At 35.6% G+C, this 8,536-nt stretch overlaps 1 non-coding gene across 1 annotated transcript; it reads left to right on the top strand.

Annotated features, from left to right (window-relative positions):
* The first annotated feature begins 788 nt into the window (after positions 1-788).
* Positions 789-894, top strand: LOC119627592 (U6 spliceosomal RNA). Its single transcript, XR_005243791.1, has one exon. It is a non-coding gene; the product is annotated as a U6 spliceosomal RNA (small nuclear RNA).
* Positions 895-8,536: the final 7,642 nt, after the last annotated feature.

Below are 8,536 nucleotides of genomic sequence, written 5' to 3'. Positions count from 1 at the left end.
CCTGTGTCATGTACAGCAGTTTTGGTTCGTCCCCTTCAAACTTCCAGGGAGCTCATAGGCCAGCAGCAGTGGCATCCCCTGGGAGATTGGTAGAACACACATTCTCAGGCCCTGCTCCAACCTCCTGAATCAAAACCTGCATTTTAACAAGATCATCAGGCAACTTATGTGAACATTAGAGTCTTGGAAACAGTGGCCTATACTACATTAACTAATGCTACTTACTAAGTTGGTGGTCTTGCATTGTTCACTATTTTGTTACTATATCTCATATTTCTTTATTTCCAAAATATTTAGAATATAGCTTTAAGCAAATAAGGGAATTGAATCAAATTAATTAATTAATTAAATCTTTTTTCTCAAAATGAGGCAGATGCTGGCACTGTGTTCCATTACTAAAGGTTCTTAAACGGCTTTAAAATTTACCTGTCGTCTGACTCGTCTGACACTTGTGGAGGCTGCAAGTCATAGCTGAGCTCATATTGTACTGGAAAAATGAATAATGGAATTTTCTTTTATTCCGTCAAAGGTTTAAGAAATGTGCTCTAACTTTTTTATACATAAATAAAAGACATCTCAAATAGTAAGGGAAGAAAGATCAAGTAGGTGTGTTCCTCATTCAAGTTCCCAAATAGGAAAATTTGTCTTGTTTTACTTAATGTATGTGATATTCTCAACAGGGCTAAGTTCCTGAAGACATTAAACAAGAGTTTTGATCTCCCAGTCTTAGCAAGTCTGAATTCAGTCAATTCCACACATGAGTCAAATATACTTTTACAAGACTTATGGTGCTCTCTTTGGCAGCACATACACTAAAAAATTGGAATGATACAGAGATTAATGTGACCTCTGCACAACGATGCCATGTAAGTTTATGAAATAGTCCATATTTATTTGAAGAGAAAAAGCCTGCTTTCTGACTGACTGCCTTGAAGGAAAAAAAAAAAAAGAACCTATTTTTGTGGATCATTTACCAATCACGCCACACAAGAATTTATTTTAGTATATTTTATTTTTCATAAAATTGCTAATGCCAAAGCTTTGTATTAAAATAAATAGTAAAATAAAAATAAATAAATAAATAAATAATAACAAGAGTTTTATGAACCAAAACTAAACTTCTCAAAACCATCTAATATGTTCTTGTTAGGTTTAGGTATATTATTACTAAGACTAACTTAATTATCAAAAAATAGCAGGAAAAATGTCCATTTATATTTTCACACAGGAACACATTACAATGAGTTGTTCTGGTTGAAAAGTAAGCATTTTTTTACCATAAAAAAAATTACTTTATTTTTAGTGTATCGGAAGTTCAGCTGAACTTTCTCTCTCATGTAATTTGTTAATTAGTAATCAAAGCTATTTCAAATTATTTTTTCCCTAAACAATTAAACCATAATTTCTTTTTACACATTTTATACGTCATATCCACAAATGGGTAGCTCATATATTTTTATTTAGGAAAATATTTTTATGTAGGAAAAACTTCTTAAAAATTCAAATTTTGAAGTGCCAAGTTCTATTCTACTTATGCCTTATTTCTAAAGGGAAAGTAATCCAAAATTTAAATGCAAGAAGGTGTTTTCAGTTGTTTGGTATCCATCAGGCACCTCTCTGCCTGTACATAGACCATTTTCCCATAGCTCCTTTAATATGACAGGGAAGGTAGTGCATAATATTTCCACTTCCTGTATGATCTCACAATAAAGAAAAAAGCATTGTTTGCTCTGCAAATAATAATAAAGACTTAGGTTATGAGTCTTGAGTTCCATGATATGAATCTCACTTCCTGCTCCAGTCATTAGATTTCAATTGACATAAAATACACTGATCTATACATATTTGCTGTGGTATTAAATTAAACAGCATAAATTACAATGCCAGCACGTGAGGTGGCTCACACCTGTAATTTCAGTGCTTTGAGAGGCCAAGGCAGGAGAATCACTTGAAACCAAGAGTTCAAGATCAGCCTTGGCAACCTAACAAGATCCCCCTCTCTACAAAGCATTAAGAAAACAAAAAAGTTAGCTGGATGTGGTGGTGTGTGCCTGTAGCCTTAGCTACTCAGGAGGCTGAGACAAGAGGTTCCCTTGAGCCCAGGAGGTTGAGGCTGCAGTGAGCTATGATCATGCCACTGCACTCCTGACTGGACAACAAGGTGAGACACTGTCTTTTAAAAAAAAAAAAAATTACAGAGGGCCGGGCGCGGTGGCTCACGCCTGTAATCCCAGCACTTTGGGAGGCCGAGGCGGGCGGATCACGAGGTCAGGAAATCGAGACCATCCTGGCTAACACGGTGAAACCCCGTCTCTACTAAAAATGCAAAAAATTAGCCGGGCGTGGTGGTGGGCCCCTGTAGTCCCAGCTCTTCAGGAGGCTGAGGCAGGAGAATGGCCTGAACCCGGGAGGCGGAGCTTGCAGTGAGCCGAGATCGCGCCACTGCACTCCAGCCTGGGCGACAGAGCAAGACTCGTCTCAAAAAAAAAAAATTACATTGCCAACAATTAATGTTAAGGTAAATTTTATACGAGAAAGAAAATTTCATCACGTATCACTTCCATTTTTATTCCGTTTTTTCCAAAACAATGGAATTAATAAATGAACAAACAATCCAAACCTTTGCAGCCAGGAATGATAGCTTTCCAGTTTTCAAAACTCCTTAAACTCATTTTGGATCTGCATAGTTTTAGAACCTACCCTGAGGGAAGCTTTTCTTCAATTGTTTTCTTAGTTAATGTACAGGCTTCTGCCAGTTCTGGTGTGTGGTTGATCAAGGTGCTACCTCTCTTGCCCGTGCTTGTTTTGGTGTCTCATTTTATATTTGAGGCTTTGACTCACAGAGCTTCCTGTTTTATAATCTTCTGACTCACCAGGAGAGGGAAAATGAGTATCAAATCTCATGTCTTGAAATTTTATCATATAAATTAGTTTACCTTTACCCATACTGAAGGAACTACCATCTGAATCAGCGTTATCACTGCTGGGTACATATCCAAAGGAAAGAAAATCAGTATATCAAAGAGATACTGGCACTCCTATGTTTATTGCACCACTTTTTGCAGTAATCAAAATATAGATTCAACCTAAGTGACCATCAATTAATAAACAGATAAAGAAAATGTGTTCTATGTACACAATGCCATATTATTCATCCACAAAAAATAAAATTCTGTCATTTGCAACCCAATGAATGGAACTGTAGGATATTACATTAAGTAAAATAAGGTAAGTACAGAAAGATGAATATTACATGTTCTCCCTCATATAAAGGAACTAAAAAGAATCAATTCATGGAAATATAGAACAGAAAGATGGTTACCAGAGGCTAGAATGGGTAATGGGGTGGGGGGATAAAAAGGAGATGGTTGGTTAGTACAAAAGCAGTTAGATAAAAGGAATAAGATCTAGTGTTCAGTAGAACAATAGGGTAACTATGCTTAACAATAATTTACTGTATATCTCAAAATAACTAAAAGAGTGGAATTGTACTGTTCCTAGCACAAATAAATGATAAATTCTTGTGGTGACAGATATTACAATTATCCTGATTTGATTATAACACAATTTAATGCTTCATCAAACTATCACATGTACCTCATAAATATGTACAACTCACATGTATCCAGAATTAAAAAGAACTTCAAAAATACAATTAGATAAGAAGGAATACATTCTAGTGCCCAATAGCACAGTAGTGTGACTGTAGTTAACCATAATTTATTGTATATTTCAAAATCACTAGAAGAGAAGACTTGGCATGTTCCCAACTCAAAGGAATAACAAATGTTTGAGGTGATGGATAGCCCAATTACCTTGATTTGATCATTACACACATTTTATGCATGTATCGTAATATCGCATGTAACCCACAGATATGTACAATTATTATGCATCAGTTTAAAAAGTCTTTATAATACCTAACTGAACCCTGAAAATAATATTGATTTCTCTCTCTCTCTCTCTCTTTTTTTTTTTTTTATAAAGCAAATAAGTAGCTGGCATATGGAATTAAGTAACTTGCCATAGACTACATAGGTTTTAAGTGTTGCCAAAGAAAATTTGCAGTGGACAGAGTTAAACAGGCAAAGAAGACTTTTTCTTTAAGACTACGGCAACATGGAAGAGACCAGAACTCAACTCCACTGAAACAAAAGGTAGGAGGAATTTTCAATGCTGGGTGAGGTAGAGGAAAAGTACTGACGGGCAATAGAGGGGATGTTGGTGAACGTGATTAGGTCATCCTTGTTTGCTAATTATCCCTTTTGGATATGAGGCTACTATCCTCCGACTGACACTTGGAGAGAAAACGCTGCTCTTTCTATGATTGCATTTCAGAGGTATGATTCTTAGGTACTTGAGAAAGACATTCTTAGGTTGCAAAACTAGCAAAGGGTTGGGAAAGATGTATATCTCAAAAGGGGTTCAGAAGCAATTTACATGTGCAAGTTTTACAAAATAAAAGTTATGTAAAAAGCGAGGTCATGGCCCTATCGTCAGAAAAAAACTTGTCTAAAGTTTAGCTAAGTTAGGGAGAATGTTTTATTTTGGTCAATGCCTTTTATAATTTTCAGTGTAATTCAATATCCTTCTCTATCAGGATTCAGTTCATAATATTTCTACTATATAAAACTATACCCTCCTCCTTGCCTGCATGAAAAAAGTTTACAGTGTTAAGGTCATAAACATAGGAAATGGCATATGATAATTTTACCTTTTAGATTTTAATTGAGAATTAATGATTCTTAATAATAAGAGGGGAGGACCCCAAGTCCCTATGAAGGACATAAACACTTGAAAAGTGAACAGTTAGAAGCAAAATGATCCTGGTATATGGTTTTCTCTAACATCATCAGCCTCAAGATGAAGTAGGCGTGGGAAACAACAGCACAGAAAAATAACCAGTTTGAAATACCTGTTTACGCAGAAAGTCTTATCAAAACTAGCAGACAAGCAAAAGGTCTCTTTATTGTATCACCAAGGAAAGAGTTTGTTTATCTAAAGAACTTCATTTCCTGAGAACTATTATGATTTAAGCAAGGAAATAAAAGATGACTTTAAAAGTCATCTTTTAACTTGGTGAGTATCACCTTTTAACTCGGCTATCAAAACTTGAAATTATACCTGTGGATTGTTTTTATGGTCATCAGAACTAAATACATTTCTTTTCTCTGAAGAAAATCATATTTTAAAAAAGCAGTTTGCAAGAAATAATTCAATTTGCTCTCAAGGAAATTAAGTTCCCACCAGAATGTGCCCACACATTTTGGCCTTTATCCTATGCAATCTGTTCTGTCTTTCTTCTTGGCTCCCTAGAGTCCATCTATTAACTTTGAGAGCTATGGATAAACTATGGTGAGAGGTTTACCCTCTTCAGTTAAATACTAGTACTGTTTATGTGCTTGAGCCCTATTGAAATTGAATTCAATCACTGCAAACTGCTAAAGGGAACGAATTCAGGCGATACAAATACATCGCAAACTAAAAAGTGGAAATGCAAGCTCCTGAATCCCCCTCCAACCTGCTAGTCTATGTCATTAGCATTAAAGTCTATAGCAGAAGAACGTGGCCAATCTGAATATGCATGTTCCTAGTCCTTTCCTGGATACACAATTTTATATCTCTAATTGGTTTTCAAGCACAATTAGCAATATTACCTACATTTCAAAATAAAACTTTGAAGGGCCTTTGTTTGTTTGTTTGTTTTGAGATGGTGTCTTGCTCTGTCGCCTAGACTGGAGGACAGTGGCGCGATCTCGGTTCACTGCAACCTCCGACTCCCAGGTTCAAATGATTTTCCTGCCTCAGTCTGCAACTACAGGCCCGTGCCACCACGCCCAACTAATTTTTTATGTTTTTAATAGAGATGGGGTTTCACCATGTTAGCCAGGATGGTCTTGATCTCCTGACTTCGTGATCCCACCCACCTCGGCCCCCCGAAGTGCTGAGATTACAGGCATGAGCCACCGTGCCTGTCTGAAGGGCTTTCTTACTATGGTTCAGCGGTACCTTGTTTCTGCCCCTTTGACAGATGTTAGGAGTTTGGATTACCAAGTGTATAAGATAGCAGAATTGTAAACAAAGCTTTGTGCTCTGAACATGCTTGAATTTTGGCATCAGTTGGAAAACTCCGGGTTTAAAAAAAATGATTCAACAGACCTTTGCTATTATGAAACACAGGAAAGCACTCAATAATTTGTAAATAATTAAAGCTTATGTTTTGAGTTATTATTATACAGAATGGAGTGAACTTAACACAAAGTTGGCTCAGGGAAGAGGAAAATTATAATTAGTTCAAAGGAGTTGAGTATGTTGACTTCAGAAACATTCACGGTACCAATCAAGAATAAATCAAGAGTTTAGAGTTTATCTGTTCAACTATCATACATTATTTATTACAAAATACTTATTCACTGATCAGTAAGTATTTTGTTAGATGCAATAACACTAGTGTCCAAAGTATATAGTCGAGTAGGGAAGCTAAAATTGTATAAAATAACCCAATAAAGTAGAAGAATTAAATGCCATATTTTTAAAAAACATTGAGGAAAAAATGGATTTTGGTACCTAGATATGAGTGAAAATTTATAAACGCAAACAAACCATATTGAAATTGCTGCCACATCCATTGAAACACAATACTTAAAGAACACAACTTACTTTTCATCACCATATTCTTTAGCTCTTCAGGTAATCATGTAAAGTAGATTATAATATCATTTTATATAGGAAGAAAACTGGCTGAACAATGATAGGAAACAGGTCTAACCCTCCACTTACAGGAGACTGAGGCAATATTCAAACTCAGATGACCCAGGCTCTAAATTTCAGGAGTTTTTTGTTTTTGTTTTTGTTTTGTCCATTGTACTAATCTGGAAAATAATACACGTGTCCCAGAGCTGGAGAGATGGCCTTACATCAGGCAACAATATAAAGGAAGGAGCCATGGTAAAAAAGATCCTTTGAACTGCATCTTGAAGAGCCTTTAGTACCAAGAAGAGATAGGACACGCATGTATTCTAGAAGGAAGAAAGCCTGAGCAAAAATAAACGGGTAACACAGCATGAGAAAAATGTCACCTGCTAGCTTCCCCTAACACTAACAAAACATTCTGTTGGTAAGACCCTGAAGGTTTACTGTATACAGCCGCAAGGGAGACCACCACTATTTTTTTGTAGTCTCAGCAGGAGAGGTTGAAATTAGGATATATTGTTTGAAAACTATGGCTTCCTCCTAGTTCTGTAAATAAAATGTCAATGAAACACAACCGCACTCATTCATCTAATCATTGTCTATAGTGATTTTTACACCACAAAAGCAGAGTTGAGTGGGTGCAACAGAGATGTTGACGTCAAAAGTATTCAAGTGTCTGGTACACAAAAAGTTTGCAGTTCCTGATTTAGAGGACTTCAGTTTCATATAAACAGTTTAGTTTTTCCCAGCATAGAGAACTAACATTTCTTGAGAATCTACTCTTTCTTAGTATATTAAGTATACTTAATTGTATGCTAATAAGTTTGCATTATGCTTAATTATATATTATCATATCTTATACATTCTACTATAACTATTCTATATTACTCTTAAATATACATAATTTATATTTACTAATTATTCTTAGTATATTAAGTCAGTCTTTAAATCATTTAAAAAGCATTTATTAAATGCAAGGTATTATTCTAATTTTTGGGAATGCAGTAGTGAAAAAAAAAAGACATCCACACACACATACCATTTTTAAAAGCCCTGTCATAGTGGAGCTTCATTTAATTAGAAAGAAAAAAAATAGTAATAAATAAATAATTAGAAAAATACTCAAACACAAATCTAATAATTTAAACAAAAGTAAGCTCTATGAGAGAAAAAAAAAAGTGGTGACGGAGAATATGAAATGTCAATAGTGGTTAAAGTTTTAATGTGGTCATGTTGCAGATGCAGTTGAGGTCCATCGACCTAGCAGTCATCTCCCAGCTGCAATCACTCTCCAGGTACCACAAGTGTTATCTATAACCATTGGCATTTACATCTTCTCCATCGAACTGCCCTTGGCCAACAGGAGCAGCCAAACATGAAATCCCGGGGAGGTTATGGATGAGCTACTCTCCCTAATTACTGACAAATGGAGAAAAAACAGTCTTTGCTAGTACAACTTTTGTGGTACCATTGACAATCCAGAGCTTTCTGTGGGGTCTGATTTCGGCTGGACTTCTTCCAAAACCTGCACTGCCTCCCATTTCCTTTATTTCCTTACAGCTTTCTCCTGAGTGTAGCCTCTCAATAAATTACTCACACAAGAATTATTATCTCAGACTCTGGTTCTAACAATTTAATGTATGATAGGTTAGAAGGAAAAGTGTAACTGAAAAGATAAATACTTGAAAGATTTTGCAATGTAATAGAAGAAGTGGAAGAGTATGCTTTGGAATAAGTGGTGGCAGTAGAGGAAAGGAGGTAAGAATGGAAAGAATTCTAGATTTATTTATTTACTTATTTTTATTATTATTATTTTTTTCTTCAGACAGAGGCTCACTCTGTT

Source organism: Chlorocebus sabaeus, chromosome 3 (assembly GCF_047675955.1).
Source record: "Chlorocebus sabaeus isolate Y175 chromosome 3, mChlSab1.0.hap1, whole genome shotgun sequence".
Classification (NCBI taxonomy): Eukaryota; Metazoa; Chordata; class Mammalia; order Primates; family Cercopithecidae; genus Chlorocebus; species Chlorocebus sabaeus.
Note: the sequence above shows the minus strand (reverse complement) of the source record. Positions and strands in the feature narration are given on the sequence as shown.